The sequence below is a fragment of the Corvus moneduloides genome, chromosome 1 (assembly GCF_009650955.1).
Source record: "Corvus moneduloides isolate bCorMon1 chromosome 1, bCorMon1.pri, whole genome shotgun sequence".
NCBI classification, from domain to species: Eukaryota; Metazoa; Chordata; class Aves; order Passeriformes; family Corvidae; genus Corvus; species Corvus moneduloides.
Window position 1 is genome coordinate 115,937,022 of NC_045476.1, and position 20,414 is coordinate 115,957,435.

The following is a 20,414-nucleotide window of genomic DNA, read 5'->3' on the forward strand; positions in this document are numbered from 1 at the left end:
ATAAGAATTTCTTCAATCAATGTCCAGAGGAAAAACAAATCACTCAGTTACTGACACAGTATTGCATCAACACTCTGGTAAAGTTCTCACAAGTGTGTGACATGCCCCTAAGCTGAGGCGAACATGTGGAATAAAAGGCTGGGAATGACAACATCACATCTCTGAAATGGGACCCCCCTCAACTTAAGAGCTGTTTCTGTGTCAGTTCTTCGTCTTTGTAGCTTTCTAGTTTGTTAAGAATAAAATCCTTCTCTCTTTGCTTCCCCTTCTCTTCCCAGCTTCAGCCTTTCCTCCCCACAAATATTTTTTTTTCTGTCTTGCACACTGTATCTAGGTATCTAACATACCTCAGCACAAGGTCCAGACAAGGTTATGATAGTCAGATGGTGATTATATAGCTGGTCAGTGAGCCTCTTAAAGGCTTGTATTTTTTCACTTTCAGGTGCTCTCAAATCAGATAGAAACATCTACCCTCCTCTTCATCTCTTCATAATCAAGACAATAACCCTATCTCAGCCAACTGCTAGAAGACATTGGTCAATGGCAAATAGGCATGAACAGCACATATTTTTAATTGGATATGGGATCCAGGATGATGTGTTTTCTCAAAAGCAGTGGTACTGCCTCTATAATGTGGAACAAATGGTTTTGCCCTGTGGACAACATAAAGCAGGCATGAGAAATTGTATGTGTGGTCTACACTGTATAACTTCATTCCATTATTCCTCTGGTTTTGTACATTTAGGACTGTAAGTATTACTATTCTTGGTTTTCTGTAAACCAAAACAGCTGACAGGGGACTTATTTTATTTGGTAAGGTCTTTGCTCTGGTAATTTCAGTGAAGTTTCTGTGCAGATGCAGCTGGCTCTTTCGATGGCTGTGAAAATGAAATCAAGGTGGAGGGAAAGTACTCTACACCCAAACATTTCTCTGCACACATCAAAAAAGTTGGCCTCTGAAGCTTGCCCAAGTATACCACAGCTACCCCTACCCCGCAGTTACACTGCCAGCAAGATGGCAATGCGTGTGCTGTCCAACAACTGGGCTCTGGCCTGGCCAAGGACAGGGTTTTGGGTGTCAGCTGGGTTGTCCTGGTGAATTTCAGAACCTTTGTGAGACAGGGGATGGGCCTTATCCTTAGCTGGTAGAGGAGCTGCAAGACCCCAAACCACTTCTGCTGCTACTGTGGTCCTGGCAGCCAGAAAGCATAGTGGTTTGAAGAGCTCTTAGAAAGATTCATATAGTTTAATATTTTTATGAAGGGCAAGCCTCTATGTTATACTGGAAGGAAAAAAAGGAAAGGACTGTGAAAAGAGCAGAAATTTCTTTTTCCCAAGGATTGTAATTTGTTGATATTTGATTTTCCTACATTTCAGAAGAGCCTTTGAGTTCCAAAATTCCTTTCAAATGAAGATGGTTTGCTTTCAAAAAGAAAAATAGAAACAAAAATTATTGTTATAATTGCAGACAGATAATGCTTTTTTTTTTGTGAAAAATATTGAGAAAGATTGAACCAAACATTCATTTTGTTGCTGGAACTCTCAATATAAATCCTGCTCTCAATAAATCCTGCTCCAATATAAATCCAAATGCTGGTGAAATTTTAAGTATCTCAAGCTGTTTTTGTTTGAAACAGGATTGCCAGACAAGATTGCAGAATATCTTCTCATTGACTCTAGGATCCCTGGAAGTAGAGATTGCTCCTAGGCCAGAGCCTAGACTGAATTCTCTCTCCTTGAATCCTGCACAAGCAAGCCTTGCTGTTTTGGAAAGAGCGTTGCTGGCTCTGGGAGCAAAAAAGGCTTCCTTTGATTCATCACCCATCTACTCGTTACTGCTGTTGGCTATTGTATTGTTACGCGCCATCTCACATTAGTCTGCACATTTTTTGGAGAAGAGATGTTGGGCCATATTCAGACTCTCTGCTGTGGCCCCAAAATTTGAAAGAGCAAAAGACGACTGGGACCAGTTTAGACTCCCTAAAGAGAGCTAGGAAATGTCTGGTTGACCCAAAGTGGCTCTTTTGGACTTAAGCAATGTTGTAAGCACCTGAGACTGTCTTAGGCTTCATGTGTCTCTTGAATACGTCTCCTTGTGCTTTTATATGTTTGTGTCATTAGCTGGTCACTGTGTCAAGGTCTCCCACAGTACATTTCAGTCACTGTGCAAATAATAAAGGATGGCAAAAATAGGCATTTTTACATAATACAGTCAATCTTACTGTGCCCATGGCCGAAACAACCCACCAGAGCATGTGCAGTTCAGCTCAGTGTTACACCTGCAGTCACTGCAACCATTCATGTGGGCAGGGATGCACAGAAAATTCTTGCTACAATTTTTTTTTTCCTTTTCATTGCACTGTCTAATATTATTATCCTTTCATAGTTCTAAAAATCACATCTAAAATGTTGTGCTGTGTCTATATTTTCAATGCTTGATATCAAAGTGATTCTCCACCCATAGAGTGGAGAGCACTCAGTGACTGGGGTGACTTTGTAATTGGTCCTTTTCTCTCCCCATTATTCAGTGCCAACTTAGAGGGCTCACCTGCATACACTACTAACAGCGATGTGGCACATACATACCGTGAGCAATATTTGATCCTGGGTGAACTCCAAGGCGGAACTGCCCTTGAAATTAACTTCTGCTGTCAGTAGTATCCTTGCATGCTCAGTGAGTGGATGACTGCAGCCAGCCTCCCTCAAAAACTGAAACTAATCCAAAACAACCAAACATCCCCAACCTACCTAAGAAAATCTGACAAAACTAAATCTAAGAAGTTATTTTTATAGCTCTGTTTATAGCCCCTTTGTTTATGGAGATAGGTCAGCTGAATTTAAATCTTTAAACACTTAAGCACCACGTACAATGCTAGCTTGCAAAAAAAAAGTGTAGAAAAAAGAACGGTCAAGACTCGTTACACTTTCCCTTCCAAGCATGAGGTTCAAACAATATTTTTTAGAGCACATATAATTGATACCCCCTTCTGTTAAAAATCTAAATGAATTTCCTCTCTCTCTAGTGCACTGCCACTCTGAATACTTCCATCAGAGAGTGGTAAACCAGCAGCTTGCTGTGTTTGCACAAAATAACTGCTGCAGTGTGCTGAAAAACATCCAACCTGCACTTCTGCTCTGAGTATGTTGTTTCATGCTGTATGGTCAATAAGTGTATGGATAATCAGGAAACTTGGCCCTCCTCTTACCCAGAGCTGTTTCTTCCTGAACCAAGAAGCCTCTGTATAAACACACGATTTTATACCCATGAAGAAATCGCAGTGTGAACTGACATAATGGGAAGCAGTTTCCCACCCGGGAGTTAGATGAGAATTTTTCATGATATAAGGATGACACTATCAAGCAACATAAATACGTAAGTGTAAAACATACTAATGACATGCAGTGACAATTCTGTGACCTCTCATTTGCTTCATTGAAGGAGAAGTACAGAGGGCTTCAAAGACAGTTATAGCTCCCTGTTAAGCCAGGGTGGACTTTACGGGAAGACTGCCTTTTCTAAATACAAAAAGGAAAGGAAATAAATTGAACTAGTGGGGAAGTAAATTGCAAAAGATGTGCTGTGCATTGTTATAGAGTCTCTCTGAAGGGTGGTGTGATAAACCAAAGATTTGCTGACACTTCGGGAGCAGCACTGACAAGATAATATTGGCCTTCCTACCCCAAAAGTAGCAACCTGACCAGCTGGATGTTAATTTATCAGAGCTGGCAGAAAAGCACTGGGGAAGACAGTAAGAAGGGAGAAGCATCTTAGTAGAGCAATCTCTATAAAAAAAAGCCAGACTCATATTTTTTGCAGCCATTGGGTCAGTATGCTGGGAAAAAAAAACCCAAAACAAAGACAGTTTTGTTTGGGGAGTCTTGCCTTTTCAGAAACATATTTAAATTGTTGTCTGTATGATTTTATTTGAATCCACTTGAATTGTCCTTGAATGATTCCTTGTACTGAGGCTAAAGACTTTCCTCATGTAGTAACACCTTTTGAAAATTTGTCTTATATTAAACTGTCTTGTTCAGGTAGATGGATAGGATGGAAGCATTTTTCTTCTATTTCTTTTTACTAATTGGGTGATCTTTGAACTCAGCCCTGGCTGGGGAGGAAATGAACTAGCAATGGGAGAATTGAGGAAAACCAGGGTGTCTTCAAATCACTCTGAGACACAGGAACATAATGTCATGGCAACAGTAGCAAACAGGTTTTGCATACACATTCTCCTAAAAATTACCAGATCAAATTTTCTTCTCTGCTGAAGTATACAGTTTGGAAAACCTCCCAAGCTGCTCTGAGTTGCTCCCCAAAAGAGCCACTATTTTCCTTGATTTTCCCTGAGAAGATGTGGAATAATCTCAGTATTTTGCCATGCTAACTAGACATCACAGGGCTTTGCCAAAATGGGCCTGATTTGGGGGAGTTACCTTGACATGTACCTCTGAGGTTTTGGCTCCTTTTGTTATGTGCTGCACTGGACTCTGTGCCCTCCCTTCACTTGCTCATGCCATGGTGAAACCACAGCAAAATCAGGTTGAGATGTTCCCATCAGATCTGCAGGTTTGCTGTGTGCATCCACTCCTGAAGCCAAAGGTGGCCTGGGCTGTGACTGTGTGTGAAGGTTCCCTGACGGTGTTTGTGTGCTTCCTCTTCATGTGGATGCTAGTACAATAGATGAAGATGCTGGCAGGAAACTTATGAGGCTTCAGTATCGGACTTGAGATGGCCTGAGGGAGCCTTCATCCTCAGGACCTCTGTGTCAGGCTCTGCTGACTCAGGAAGACAGTTCACATTTCAGGGTTGTCTGAAGTCCCTTTTAGCTAGGGATGACATACTGGAGTGAAAAGATAAGTTAAAAACAGACAGATCTGTAGCATGTGTTAAAACTCTTAGGAGTTTATTGTACAGCTGAACATATTAGTCTAGAACGAGGATCCCTGTGTTTCCCATTTTCTGCAGGAAATCTCTGATGGTTAACAAGAATAATACACAGCATGATGCATACAGGTAGCTGTGCATTGATCCAGTGATTCAGAGTGCTCAGGGTCTGAGTCTCCCTTGGGTTACACTTATATCTATTGCATGGATGTTCATGGAACTATGCCAGTGTAAAATTAGTCTGGGATCATAATCAGACAGGGAGACTTTAATCAAGCCACATTCCAAATCAGAACTGAAATCCCTGTAACAGCAAAGTCCTTTTCTCCAAAACCATTTCTCCATGTTAACACATTTCTACAAATTTCATCTGAAATTCAGTTTGGCTTATATACTGTGTGAATGGCTGTGTACTGCAGCTATCCTACAAAGTACACAAAGTCTCACCTTCTCATGCTAAAGAGACAGGAAGAGGACTGTTTGTCCTTCTCTGAGCAGGTTGTGACCAGCAAACTATTGGTACACAAAGGAGAGTTTCCTCCAGTGCTTGACAAACAGCAGTTTTCTTGCTCCTTCCTGGTGAAGATCTGTGTTTTGACTGGAAAATCTTCATGCAACAAATAATGATTAATTGTTAATATTTGATTTTAAAAGGTATTGAAGCTGGGGCTATGTTTTAATACTATTATTTAAGAGGGGAAGGAGGATTCAGCTGCAGAATTTAAAAGGTGGGTAATTTCTCTGGTACAGTTCATAGCTCTGTCCCACTACAATTCTGCCAGGATATATGAAAAATAGCACCACTTGGAAAAAGAGTAGGAAATGGTGGTTGGGGTAAAGGGTGCGGGTTAAGCTAATATTGATGTCCAACATTTTACACTGTGAAACCGCAGCCTGAGACTCTTGGGGAGAGTCTGCAAAGACACGGGACCCTTGGGCAAAAAAAATGCCAGCAAGACAAGTTTTCAAACTCCAAAACTATCTCAGGGAAAAATAAAATATCAGCTAAGGAGTAAGATAGATTTCTATGACTTAAAAGATTACCCATTCAAAATAAATGGGAAGAAATTGTTCTTAAATGACATCTAGCTCTGGTTGGAAAGATACACAGAGGGATCAGGAAACAAACCATAGAAGTCAATTATTTCATTAGAATTGAACATTTCTTGTATTAGTCAGATTAAGTAGCAACTGGTTTGTGAAACCTTTGGCAAAATCTCTGTGCAATTCTACTATAAACTGAATAGGTTAATTTCAAATTCAGAGTCCCCCCAAAACAAATTCTGGAGTAGAAGGCATTTAGGGTATAGGAAATCCAAAGTGGCACTTCTACGCCTGGAACATGAGCTGTGAAGTCCTGTTTTTTGAGAAGATATAGAAAGTTATTCTGGGTATATGATGGGCAGCAGAGAAGTTTAAAAAGAGGGAAGGCTCCTCAAACCACCATTCACAGAGTAAACAAGCAGGTGTTAGGGACATTCAGCATGGAGACAAGGGACAGGTTCCTTTACATGCATTTCTGAAAGCTACAGAAAAAAGCAGCATTAATAACAGAAAAAACTGATGGGTGGATTGTGAAGAACAAAATTATGCAGTAACCCAGAATGTTACCAGCAGCTCAAGCATCTGCAGGTTGAAGATTACTTCATTCAATTTTCTTCAAATAATGCCCATTCCTTTACATATCTCCCTGAATCAGTGGAAGAACTATTTTTCACAGAAGAGCCTGAGAGAAACAAGCATCAGTTGTGGCCATTAATTTTATGAATGATTTGTTGGGAACTGCATTAAATGGCAACATCAGCCCACAAATGAGCTTTGAAATGTTCTTATTCCAAGCCTGTGCAGATGGGCAATTTGCTGTGTAATCAGTTTTCATAGCCACCCTTTCAATCAGGGTCACTTGTCTTGTAACTACGCTCTTGTTTTGCAGGTCTGTATTTCACACCATCTCAGAAATGTTGCATGTACCAGGCCAGTGACCAAAAAAGAGATCACTCAGAAAATACAGCAAGGTTATGTCCAAAAGCCCTCTGAACAGGGGTCTCAGCAAATATAATACTCTGGGAATATCAGTAAAAGAGAAAGATATAGATGAAGAAGAGCTATCTAGCAACCAGTAAGTGACAGAGGCTGAGACTATTATTCCAGCTATTCTGTGAAACATGTACATGTGTGTTGTAACCCAAGTAAATTACAGCAGTGGTATTCTTGTATGTAATTAAAAAGAAGTCTCATGTGAAAGTAGGAGAGTGATATGACAGCTATGTAAATTCAGGACAATGCCACCCAAAAGACTTTATGGCTCTCCTATCACTTAGACACTACATTGGAGAACATACAGAGATTAACCTCCAAAGTGATACCGAGATCAGAGTATAAAACATAGGGGAAAATATCAGAGGAGCTGAATTTATACAGAGATCACTCACTGGGGACATTACCAATATGTAGAAGTGCCTTTAATGAAGTAAGGGAATTCTTCACATTAGTACAAGAAGGTAGAACAAGAAGCAGCAGCCTCAAACAAAGGAAGAAAAAGTTTAGGTTAGATATCATGGTTTTTTTCCTTAAAACAGACAAGCTGGGTATTGAAATAGGCTGCCCACAGAGAGGCTATCTCCTTAAGATATGAGTGAGAGTGGGTAAAACTTCACATGAGAGGGAATGACACAGCCATGCAAGGTGGAGGTGTCAGTTTGAGCCCTGCCAATTCTCCTAAACCAAGAAGTCACCTCTGGAAGTAGTGGAGAGGGGTTGCACATGTGCTGTGACCCTCGAGCACCCGTAGTGTGAGGAAACTGCCTGCAGGAGAGGGGTAACGCTGTCACAGCAGTAGCTCCTGCAGCCTCCATAATGGCCAGGTGAGGCAGCCCCATGCATTTCTGAGGATTTGGATGACTCAGGAGTTTTCTTCCAGTCCTTTGTCCTTGGTTCCAAATGGACTATAAATTATATATCTATTCATAGATATAATTCTATAATTCTATATCTATTCATTCACCCTGTAATGCATTAAAGCAATGAAAGACCAGGAGGAATGGACAAAAAAAAGTTCCAGTGAAATGAAGACTTGCATGTGGCACCTGTATTGAATTTTCTCATGTAGGAATTTCAAAGCACCTTAAAATAGCATGGGAAAGTCATGGTAGACTAAGTCTGAGGGAGTTTTCACTGTGAGTTGAGAATGGCCGGATTTGCTCCAAGTAGTGAAAGTACATGTAAATAATCTCAAGAAGAGATGCAGATTTTTCCTACTGCTCTGCACCACTTTTTGGTTCCCTATACACAAAATCTGAAGGGGTTTTGTACATTTTGTGTGTTTGTTTATTAACATCTATTCCCTTAGCAAGGGTGTTTCCCTTTTTTTTCCACAAGCCGAGTTAAACAGAACTCAAAAGACTGAAGAAACAAAACTGCTGTTGCAGAAACCTCTAGAAAGTACAAACCAGGATCATATTAATATCTGATGCCTCAGAGGTAAAAGCTCAACTATACTCGATTAGAAATATTCCATTTGCAGGGCACCCTTCTATCCCTGTTAACATGTAAACTTGGACTGTAAATGAGTCATTCTGTGCATGTTTTCTGTCCCAGGACGTGAGTTTGGTGTATTTTTTTTCTGGAGGAGGTGATAAAGAAAAAGGCAGTTTCCCCTGTTACTATGCTGGTTGCTTTTTTTCCAGTTGTTTTAAAGGCAACCCTTTTGAAATCACTCTCAGAGGTTCAGAACACTACAAAAGATCCAGGCAGAGAGATTAATAAGCAGTATAGTGCAGGTGAGGCACTGAAAGATACAGGATAATACAATTTATCACATGAATTTAACCAGAGCTAGAGGGTATCTCTCAGCCAAGCATGATTTGATTCATGTGGACACGTACACACGTACATGTGCACACACAGATGTGAGCGTTCCGTGTGTGTATGACAGAAATTTCTTCTGTGCTTTGTACTGAGGGTATTCGCTGGAAATGATGTATGAAATGAAATCCCCATGCTCACGGCACGCAGGGAATATCAGACAGAATTTCACAATCACTGCAGAGATGGGCTTTGCTATTGGCAGATCAAACGCAGCCAGAAGAGCAAACCAACCTGAAAGACTCTGGGGAAAACAAATATTTTTTTTAAAGTTATAAAATAATGTTCCCACCCTTTTAATATCATTTCTCCCATCTTCTCTCCCTCTGGCATTCCCCTGGGCAGCCAGCTACATTAGCTGGAGCCTTAGAGAGATAAGAGCCCTCCCCACACATATTTCCCCTTAAAAGCCCTTCACAATGTGTTAAAATTACATTTTGAATAACACTTTCTAGCTTTTTTTATTAATTTTTTAACGTGTTTTTACCATCTGAGGTTTCTTAGCAATAGCAGTGGGCAGTCATATGGGAAAGGGGGGGTCGTCCTCTTTTCTCTCCCACACTCACCAGTACCATGCATTTGATATTACCTCTTTGAAACCCAAAATAAATAAAACCATATCCCAGCTATGCCATGAGTTGTAAGGGGAACCTATGACAACAGGAGCGGCTTCCCCAGGCCTTCCCATCGTCTATTCCTGGGCCATGGGAAACCCTCCACGGGAAGGAGGAGGTGTGGAGATAACCTCTTCTGGGGTGGTGGGGTTTCCCTCCACCCATTGCTGGTGCTCAAGCACACCTTAGCAGTTCCAGACTGCTCTGTACGTGGTGGGATCATTTCAGCTTGGCTATACATTGCTGAAGAAGGACGTTTATTTATAATACGCGGTGTAGGAAATTAGGCCATTGTACCTCTGCACAGGGGAAAGATTCATAAAAAGTCACACAGAATTATTCTTATATAAGTGACAATGACATCGTTGTAAGGAGGAAGCAGAACTTTATTTGTCTTACTTAAAATGATATATAGAGCACTTGTCTGTTTATTCCACTGCAAACAGCTTCTGCAAAAACAGCGGTAATTCCCTAGGGGGTTCTGCTGATAGTTATAAGTTACTTGAGCAAAATCTCTCAAGTGAGCTACTGCCTTACAGGTAGCCATTATTCTAGATTCAAAGGGCTTTTTGTTGTGTTTGTTTGCTTGTTTGTTTGTTTTTAAAAATTATGTTCGGTGTAATGCTGCTTTTTAAAATATAAATTGTGTCATAACATTGCTACTTTTCAAGGGGGTAAGTATCTGTATCTAAATCAAAGGATGCACTGCCAAAGGAGAAACCAGTCAATAAATTGGCTTCACAATCAAATCTGGCTCAGGTTAAAGCAAAGTTAGTTTGATGGATTCAGCTGAAACCTAGTAAATAGCAGCCTACATAATTAAGCTGCTCTACCTTCATGCAGTCTCCCTGGAAGCTTATGGGCATCTCTAAGGCACAAGAGTGACAATCAGTAGCTAAGCCGAGGAAATGAACAGGCAATATTGCCCACCCAGACGTCATTCCTTACCCCCCATTACCATTGTCTCACCTCTCAAAAGGATTAGCAAAATTTGTCTTCGATTCTTTGACGGGCCTGCAACATCCTTCTCTAATTTAAGAATGGATTCTGGGTCTGAAAATCAAATAACTGATATTATTCAACGGGCAAAAAATCAACACTGAAACTTCGTTTTTCTCTCTCTTTCTCATTTATGCAAGCTTATGAGCCTATTGTCTATGAAGTCTCAGCCTTCAGTAGCACATTTGGAGGGTGTTTTTAAACAGATGACAGGAAGAAAAAAAATAGAAAAGTGGGATAAAAAGAAGTCTTGTAGTCCTCACAAACACTGCATTTTTTTTCCAGGAGGTAGGAAAGAGGGTAATGAATTCTTTGATGAGGCCAAAAGGAATGGGAATTGACACTGAAGCTGACATGGGTTTTCACCATATTCTTATTATTAATTAATTGCAATCATCAAACTATTTCTCAAAGTAACTCAGTTTTCCATAGCTCGTTCTTGACTGATATTATTCTGGTTGCTCAGCAAGAATGAAAAGTGCAAGGTTTGAGTTTCTTTTTAGTGTTTTAGTCCCAAAAAAGAAGTTTTCAAAAGTTGAAAATGTATGAAGATTGGCTTAATTATTCAATGGGAATAAAAACAAAACTAAATTAATTTCCAGGAAATTAATGCAAAGTTTCTAATTTACTTTGAGAAGTCATCATTGTTTCTTGATTATTTTTGGTTCTTTGGTGACCCAGGGAAATTCTTTTTCACTATGACAAAGCTTCTTTTTCTGTAAAAAATGGTAATAATAATTACCTGCTTCACAGCAGTGTGGTAAGATTTAGTTAATTAGTGTTTTCAAAGTGCTTTGAGATCCTAGGATGGAAGATGCAATAGAAATGCAAAGTATTATTATTATTCAGAGTTAACAACCAAATTTCAACCATTTGCACTTATCCATCTTAACAGCATGTACTCAAGGGAAGAAAACACATAACTTGTCAGCAGACAGTCCTCTTAATGTGGGTTATAAAACCACCTTCTTGATTACCATCTGGAGTAACATTCACAAGTGAGGGATAGCAGATGTGTGCGCGTGGAGAGATGCATCCCACTTCCCCAATCCATCGGACACATCAGTGTTGCCATACTGTATCCATCCAGCCCACTATTATGCCTCTGATGCCAGCCAGCTCTTGATGCTTAAGGGCAAACAAGAGCCACTCTTGCCTTTCCCTCCATCTCTTCAGCGAAAAAAGCAACAAACAACACAAGTAAACTCCCCTTTCCTCCTTCCACTTCCCTCTTTCATAATAACAATGCAGCAGCCAACTGTGCAAAGCTCAACAGTGGATGAAAATGTCTTCCTGACCCCTGTGTGCAATTAGTTTCCTCCCAGGAGCATGAGATTTGATTATTTTTGCCGTTATCTTCGCTTGTACAGCCACAAGTGTTATTATCTCTTCTCCATTTTTCAGATAGGCTTTTTTTTTCCCCCTTGAAGATTAGCCTGAACCTTCCAGAGTCCTTGCAGCGAGGTGCCCTGTGGTGCCCCACGGAGATGTGCTGCCTCTGTAGCAGGAAGCAGCACCAGTCTGCAGTTGGCTTTTGCAACCCTTCTGGGCCCCTCAGACCTCTCCAGAGGCCTGCAGAGCAGGGGTGGAAATCCCTACAAGTATGTGGAGGCAGAGGAGCTTTGTGAACATTGTGCAGAAGAGAAATTTACTGGGATCAAATGTTAAGAAGTGGGTGGCACGACTTAATTTAATTCTGCTCGGATTCTGCTGCCATCCTGCCCCTTTTTTAAGGATGAGGTGGTGGGCACATGAAAAAAGCCATCCTGCAACTCTCACCTGTGGAAAGCCAGCACTGAGCATGTGTGGTGCCATTTTATTTGCATGTCTTGGTTGGGAATAAATTGAAAGCAATCCTGCCCTCAGGACAGAAACATCAGCCCTCCCGAGCACCACACAGCATGCTAACGGGTCCACCCAAAAAAGCAGCCTGGGTGGAGAGCAAGCACGAATGGCTGCTAAGGATGGCATGGGCTGCATCATCAGAAAGGTTTGTGCAATATTATCCAGAAGTTCAGGTCTGGCACAGGAACTCCCAGAAGTGCTGTGTCCAAGATGCCATCCTTTTCATGGCTGCTCTCTCTGCCACTCTGTGTTTTATGGGCAGGTGGGGCCAATAAAACACCTCCCACTTTTAGGGGGTGACTTTCTGTTAACACTGGTGGGCTTTGAATCAGGCCCCTGCTCTAAGTCAGGTGCTGGCATTTACAAACTTAGGGGTGGGAGTGCTGGAATACTTAATCCAGTGCCAAAGAACTGCCGTAAGAAATGCACTAACAAAATATTTATGAAATGAGCTGCTTCCTTATTTTACTTTCAAATTGCGTTAAAAAGATTTATAGGTGACAGAAAACAATATTAAAGTCAATCAAATGCACAGAAGCCCCTGGATCCCCAGGATGCCACTCAGGGTAGTGACAGGCTATTTTAAGGCAGTGAACCTGCTTTGTTGCAGTGATCTCAAAAAGCAGGAGAAAATCCCGTTTGGGCTGAGCAAGTCTCTTTGTGCTGCCCTGTGGCTTTTTCGGTGGTGTGCCAGGGTTCAAAGGAGCATGGTGTATCTATCACTGCCATAGTTAATCCTATCATTAGAAGATATAAGCAGCCTTCTCCCACATTAGCAATGTTTACCTCATATTGCTCTAGCATTCATTTTCACTAATATGGTACAAAAGTGTAATGATGTATAAGTGTTTTTTAATGTTAAGTAAGTGAATACAGGTGGGTAATTTACCACTGGCTCTATACAGATTGGAGCTGGTATTTCAGAAGGAAGACTCTGGACTCTTTCTTCTGTTTATGTATAATTATTTTTATTTTTGCAGTGTCTTCTGCTACTCTTTTTAGTTTATACCACTAAGTCAAAGCCGTAAGTACCAGTTATTTTGGAGTCAGCAGAATGAAATGTTTGTTTAGAAAGCTTTCAATTAGCCGTGGGATGAGTAGGTTTGATGTGGAAGCAGGTATTCTTGTATTTGTGTTAAGAATGAATGTTCTGTTTGTGCGATTTACCTAGGAACTAGTGTGCCCTCCTGGGGCGTGATCTCTCTTGGAAGAATAAACCCTGAAATAGACCAGTGGTTTCTGTGTTGTAAGATGGAGGACACACAGGTTTCATGCCAAATTCATTGGCTATCCCATTTTCACTTTCAATGTAGAATTCTTTCTTATTCATTCATTCCTATTAATATACTAACACCCAGAAACTCAAATGAAAGATTCACTCTGTGAAAAAAAAAAATTAAAAATTAAAACATGGACAGAGAGACTTTGGACCAGCAACCCAACCATTCACATGTGGATGGTTCCCTACACAACAAATGGACAGGGGCTCAGGAAGCAGTGAAGCCAATGGGCTTTGTGGGGTCGCACAGGTCAGACCCCACAGGGAGACCCACAACTGTGCAGCTTCTCACGTGCAGGATCGGGCTTCATTTCCACTTCAAGGGAGTTTTGACTCCCAAGCTAGTGTTGCAAGATTATTTCTTTTTTTTTCCCCTCTGCTCCTTTTTTTAGAATTCCTTTCTTTGAAACGTTTTCCTCAGTAGTAATTGCTGCTAAAATTTCACAGAACATTTGCAAAAGTGACAGCCTAATTCTAGAAAATTTCAAACATTTAAAAGGCATTTGTATAGAATTTTGGTGCTGAAAAGCTTTGTTGGTGAAGTTTTGCTCACTGAAGTTAGCTAGGTAATTTTTGCAAATCAGAGGACTTAAAGTTGGGTATGTTCTGCTTCCATGAATTTTCTTGCTATATTTGGCATAACTGGAGGAAAAATTGTATATCAGAGATTCTGTTTTAAGGCACCAGATGGGGATTTCAAAGACCTTAGAAACAGCATTGAAAGTATTTACTTAAGATTAAGAAATTTCCAGTGAAAACCCTATTTAAAAAAAGTATCTGGTAGCTTGAAAAGTTTTTTCACGTTTGCTTTTGCACTAAATCAGGGTGCTAATTAGCTCTTGGTGTGGAAAAAATGATAGCATTTTACAGAGTCTCCCTGTTTTGTACTTGAAGAAAACCTAGATGTTTCCAGATGGGCTTCTGCTCCATGGGGATCAGAGGAGTCCACCTGTGAGAGGTGGGTGCAGCCTTCTCCGGGGAAGCCCGTGTGCTCACAGCAAATGTGTGCACATCTGCTCCAGAGAGCTCACCAGCAAAAAGGCCAACAAAACCTGCTGTGTGTGAACACGACCATGGATCTTCAAAGCATCCCTCCTTTTGGGACAGGGAAAAGGATGCACAGCTCTGTGGAGCTAGTGGGGGCTACAGGTCTTTGCTAGCTGGTGATCCTGTGCATGGAGCTATCCAGGGACAAGGACTGCCGTCCTCGCTCCCAGCCCAGCTAAAGCTCCGTTCCATTCCCAGCCCTCTCCTTTCTTTCCTTCGGGCTGTAGCCTTTCTTTGTTATTTTCCTCTGGGGCTGCAATTTTTCCCGGCTAGCCACAGACAGTATATAAAACACATTTTACTAAAGTTCTTCCAACAAAAACTTCATTGAAACAACTTTTAAAGTTGTGAAAAAAATAACAGGAAATTCACACTTAGGCCCTTGAGGATGAAACATGACATATGTCTTCCAACACATAGGCACAATGGGGTGCGCTATAAAAGTAAATAAGGATCACACCATGGTGCCTAGCTGTTGGAAGACATGCCTTTTGCCATTAAGTTATCATTTCCTTACTTCTTTTGTCCAAACTCCCATGTACTTTTAATTGTTGACTCGAGTGACTAAATTAATCTTCTTTCTTTTATTTTAATAAAGCAATGTGTGACCTGCCTTAAGGTTAGAGACTAAAAATTAGCACAAGCATTAACATTTAATATACCAACCAAAATGAAGATTTACATTGCAAACGGATATGCAGCCTAAATTTAGGCTGCTCACAAAATGAGGCTATACACAAATGTATTTCATTAATTATATATGTCTAGGACCTAAATACAGCCAACATTTATGCACACTGAGTACGTGTGCCAAAAATGTTATAGTCTTGCAGTGGTGAGTGCAGTTTTAATTTGCATGTGCAATGTGTTTTTTCAATAAAAAAGGGGAAATTCCCTCTAATCTGCACATGCTTTCATTCTCCATTTAAAATACTGGCAAAAAATCTTGGTAGTAATGATCACAGACTTCACTATTAATATCCAAGATGCATTTCATTCATTTGAAAGCCTCCCTTGTGAAATATTAGCACCCATTTGGAATCTTTTCATTCTCCAAAATGATCAGCTCTGGGGATTTCCTTCCCATTGGGGGTTCTGGTGTATTTTTAAGGCCAAGTCATTCCTCAGAACATGGTAGAGAGGTAGAAACACCATTAACTATCATCGGGTTGCTCTCCCACATGACAATATCCGATTACTTATTACTGGAATGCACTTGTGAATTCTGTTTTAAGAGGCCCATTTACAGATGAAAGGGTGCAACCCAAGAACCTCAGGCTTCTGCAGGAGAGCCAGGCTTGGCGCAACATGACACCTCCTCCTGGCTCTGCAGAGATTCACTTCATCTTGCCATTCCTGCAAAACCCAAATCCTTAAATGCCCCGTATTTTTGCCCAGTAGTGGAACAGCAACTTACCCTTGAGCTAAACTGAGGCACTTGAGGATGACCATCACTCTCAGGTTAAAAAAGGTTCCTTCACATTCCTTCCTGACCATGCCCATTTTCCCATTGGAAGGGGGTAGCAGTTGAACCAGCAATTTGTTGCTGGTTCTGTGGTACTTACCCTGAGTGCTGGGCTGGGGGTAGGTGTGCTGCATTTGTAGCCCATCTGATTTCCACGCATGGGTCCTATCTGCAGAGGGACATACTCTTCCACTGAGCTGGGAATTCAGGGCTGGAAAGGAAGGTCACAACCTCAACTAAAGAAGAACATAAATATACCTGTGAATTGTGGAGTAAACAGTTGCTGAGTGATTAAAAACTAAGTAAAGCTGAACCACTTACTCAGTTTTTAAAGCTGTTTGCTGCAAGCATCCTGCAAAGTGACAGATTTTTTTCTGCTATATAACAAAACATAAAATGAAAGGAGCCTTTCTTACTTCATGACAGCTTAAAAGTGCTATGCTGAGGGTTTTTTCCTCATGCTCTGGAGTGGTGTCACTTCAGGAGAATAACTGTGCCAGGAGGGACCAGCGTGTGAGAGGGGCCCATCTCCACTCAAATGGCACACAGCATTGCAGAGATGAGACTGACCCTTCAGTACAGGAAACTGGAAGTTAAATACTGACAGTGAAAAACTCTCAGGGTCAGGTCTCTTACGGAAAAGCATGTTTTGCAAGAGTGTGTCCAAAAAGAGGGATGCCCTGGATAGCAAACTGTGCTTCCAGTGATGAACACAAGCTCCTGAGGCACCCCACACATCAGTACTGCCCCTGGGGCAGTGCCTGCTATAAGCAGCAGATCACAGTCTAGCCCTGAATGGCAATTGTAAATATACTTCCTGTATTACCAAGGAAAGTCCTAATACCCTTTCTAGTTTATGTACGACATGCAGAGGAACCAGCGCCCTCACCAATGAACTATTATGGGTCAGCAGAAAGTTGCCCATCAAAACTGAGAAATACTAGACACAATCTTTAACACAGAGAGTCTGAGAGATGTTTATCTATATCTAGCATCCTTTCTATTAAAAGCTCTTTCTAACCATTGGTCAGGAATTCTGTGAGAAGAAAAGACTTACAGACCTGGTCCTTTGCCTCTCAGGTTAGTGCAGAACACTGTCCACCAAGGGAGCAAGAGCCATCTTCTGCCTTTAGAGGATGGGAGCACTTCCTCACGGGAAAAGAATGATGCACTGCCTTATACTTAGTCTGTCAGAAGAAAGCAGGGGCCATCAGATAAGGAAGGAAACCTTCCTCTCCACCCTTGCAAGAGCGACGCAGATCCAGACACCAGGGCTGAGCAGCATCTGCTTATCATTTTGGCCAACCCCGTAGTAGTTCTCACGTGGTATCTGCAGAGGAAATGAGTATGTCTAGGAAAGCAGTTAGACTGCTAAAGAGAAGGAGTTTGCTGTTCTTATGTGAGGCAGCTTCTTGGGAAAGAGATCAGCAGAGCAGATGAAACTTCAGAATGAGAATCATGGGACATAACGGGTCCTTCCTGAAACTACTCGGAAGCCAAGACACTGGGATCCAATAATTGGCATTTCTATCTTATTGCTAGCAGATGCACAGCAGAGCTTGGTTTGACAAAGGGATGAGCATGAGGTAAAGTAATGGGAAACTGTCCAAAGGAATTTGAAGAGGCACTTGGGGCTGGAGTGACATAACACTTTGTATTTAGGAGGAGTTTTGATCAGAATCCTATCTGAATCAGAGTCTAGGGCTGATATTTGAAAAAGTTTGGAATTACACTTTAAAGTTTGATTCAAATCAGCTCCGGGTCTGATCAAGGACACATCATGAACTTTTACTCAGTTAAACTGATGAGCTTCATGTAGAATCTAAAGTGCTGCAAACTACCAACATTTATTATTCATAATAAATGAATGCAATTAATTTCTTCTTTTCTTATCTATCATACCATCTCTTAATCTTGGGGCAGCTTTCTGACTGATAGATAAAGCTTCTACCCTCTCCTTCAGGCTTCTCCTTAAGGCAAACTTCCACTTCCACTGAGTTAAGCAATAGCAAGTTGGGGAAATAGGTAGGTAAGGGGAATATTCAATATTTATAACTGGACCTCCTACAGAGCTTTTTGCACATATACCTAATGAACTAATACACTGTATACTTGTCTCACAGACTTTCATACATTACTCATCTGCCTAAACTGTTAGCAGCTAACTCAGTGACTAAGAGTTTTCTGCTGTTCTGTAACAGCTGGATACAAGGACTGTATGAGAAGCACAGCACTTGCACAGCACAGCAGCCTGTCAGAGATGACTCAAGGTGAGATGGGGTCTGGACCTCGGAGCCCCACTGAATGGAAGAGCTGGGTCCCTGAGAGGATGGGAAGAAAGAGTCTTTGACAGTTCATCTTTCGGCAGTAGCATGAAGAGCTGAATATGCTTCTGGGGCAGAACTTCTGCTCCTTTTCTTTCAGGTGTGGCATGGAGAGGACTTTACTGCAATGACTACCCACAGACTTCTCAAAGCCAGCTGCTTCACAAGGCAATCTCTGCTCACTTAGCCTCCGCTTGAATTGCCTATGCCAGGAGAAGAGGATAGGTCTTCCTATTTTTATACCCTTCTCATGCTCCTGTGGCACTGGGATGGCTTCTTCATGCCCTTGCTGGAGCTCCAGAGACCAGCTGGGTCTCTGCTGGGTGCTTTCTCAGAGGTGATCAGTCACTCCAGTCCACTGGCCTTTCCTTCCCACCCCTCTGCCTGGCTTCACAGCTGTCTATTAGGCAGCCCCTTCCTCTTTGCTGTTCACAGACTCTCCTTCTCTCATCTCAGTATTTTATCTCTTTTTGTGGGAGGCAGCTGGTTATGAAGAGCCCCTGCTTCTCTTTTGTTCCCCAGAGCTGGATTTTCTAGGACACATCTCTGATCTCAAGTTGTTTGTGGGTGAAAAAATTGGTCTTGCTGGATATTTGGCTTTCCTCCCAAGAAGACATATCTTCCCTGGGATCTTTTGCTAAAGAATTATCAGTTTTTACATCAACCTACTGCTCTTATATTCTGAATCATTGACCAGCTGCCCAGAGGACCTGTTGTTCTTCAGGTAGGGTGGGATGAGCACAGCAGTCCCAGCTGCTCTGACTGTATCCCAAGCATGGAAAGGTAGCACTATGTCTGCTTCTTGAAACTGCAAAATAAATAAGAAGTAGGGAAATTATATTGACCTCACAGTCAATGTCCCTTTCATGAACTGAGTCTCTTGGTTTATAACCCAGTACACAGCTTGTTGCTATAAATATCTCAGTGATCCAGTAGGAAAACAACATAAAGAGACGTGAGGATTTTGTCTTCCTTGTAGCTCACCAAGAAAGTGTGATTTACAGCGAGACCAGCACTGTTATACATTTAAAGCAGGCAGTCCTTGTAGTCAGCAACTTGTGATGGTAAAATACGAGAGCTGCCTCAATATTCTCTCCGGTACCGGCATGCAGGCTGCAGCCCCAGCCCACGCAGCAGGGACAGCGAGCACAAGAGGAGGGAGGGAAGCAGCACAGGATTGCTGTGTCTGTCCTTGGACAGTGTTCCCAATGCCTTTTGTATTCTCTTCTTCAGTCCCTGAGAGTTGCTTGAAGTTTTAGGAGGGAGGGATTGATATGGCTGCAATGACAGCTGCATATGCTGGGTATTACAGCACTTGTTATCATAGATACTTCAGGTTTTGTTGCTACCATAAATGTGCTTTCAAAACAGTTAATGATGTTTACAGGCATGGCCTTGCATATAGAATTTTAGGTCCCTGATGATCTTCTATATTAGAAGACATAAAGGATAACTTTGAATAATGACAAAATATAACATTTCATTCCAATTTCAGCTCTGCTGATTGTCTATAATGTGGTAAAAGTTTCTGATAACAGCCTTTCAATTGCCTAATAATATTCGTTCCGGTTTTTGGGAGCTGTTCACTGAAAAGGTTCATGGGCATCCTTCAGAGAAACCTTGTAACTTCACTGTTGCCTTAGTTTGTATTTGGACATCAAGCTAGGAAGATTAAACTATGCACAGATTGCAACTCTGCACACATTTAAGGCTGGAAAAATAATCACTGACTCATTAAAAAGCTTGATTCAACTCCATGAAGAGGAGAATGGGGGTGTGTTTTTTCTTTCTAGAGCTCCTTTCCGAGCTCCCATGCAGATAAAGCAATTTGCTCTCACACTGGAGGACAGGTGAAAATTTGTTCTTGCCTGTAGCAGCTGGATGTGAGCTCTGTATTAGGAGGCCTGTATTAAAAATGCTCACACAGCAGTGCTAATCTTGGGGGGAGGTTTCAGATAGGGCTGGGCAGGCAAACTGCAGAAAAGTAATATAAAGAGAAGATAAAGGATCACCTAGAAATTTCTGGTTAACACTTTCAGAGTGCTGGATAGCCATAACAGTCACATTCTAAAGGATGAACCTTCTCTTTGGA

At 41.5% G+C, this 20,414-nt stretch overlaps 1 long non-coding RNA gene across 1 annotated transcript; it reads right to left on the reverse strand.

The window, feature by feature from the left end:
- Positions 1 to 7,332: 7,332 nt before the first annotated feature.
- Positions 7,333 to 17,423, reverse strand: LOC116450921. The gene is made up of 4 exons (XR_004243016.1): positions 17,060 to 17,423; positions 16,099 to 16,209; positions 10,333 to 10,416; positions 7,333 to 8,993 (listed from the first exon to the last, which is right to left on the reverse strand). It is a non-coding gene; the product is annotated as an uncharacterized LOC116450921 (long non-coding RNA).
- Positions 17,424 to 20,414: the final 2,991 nt, after the last annotated feature.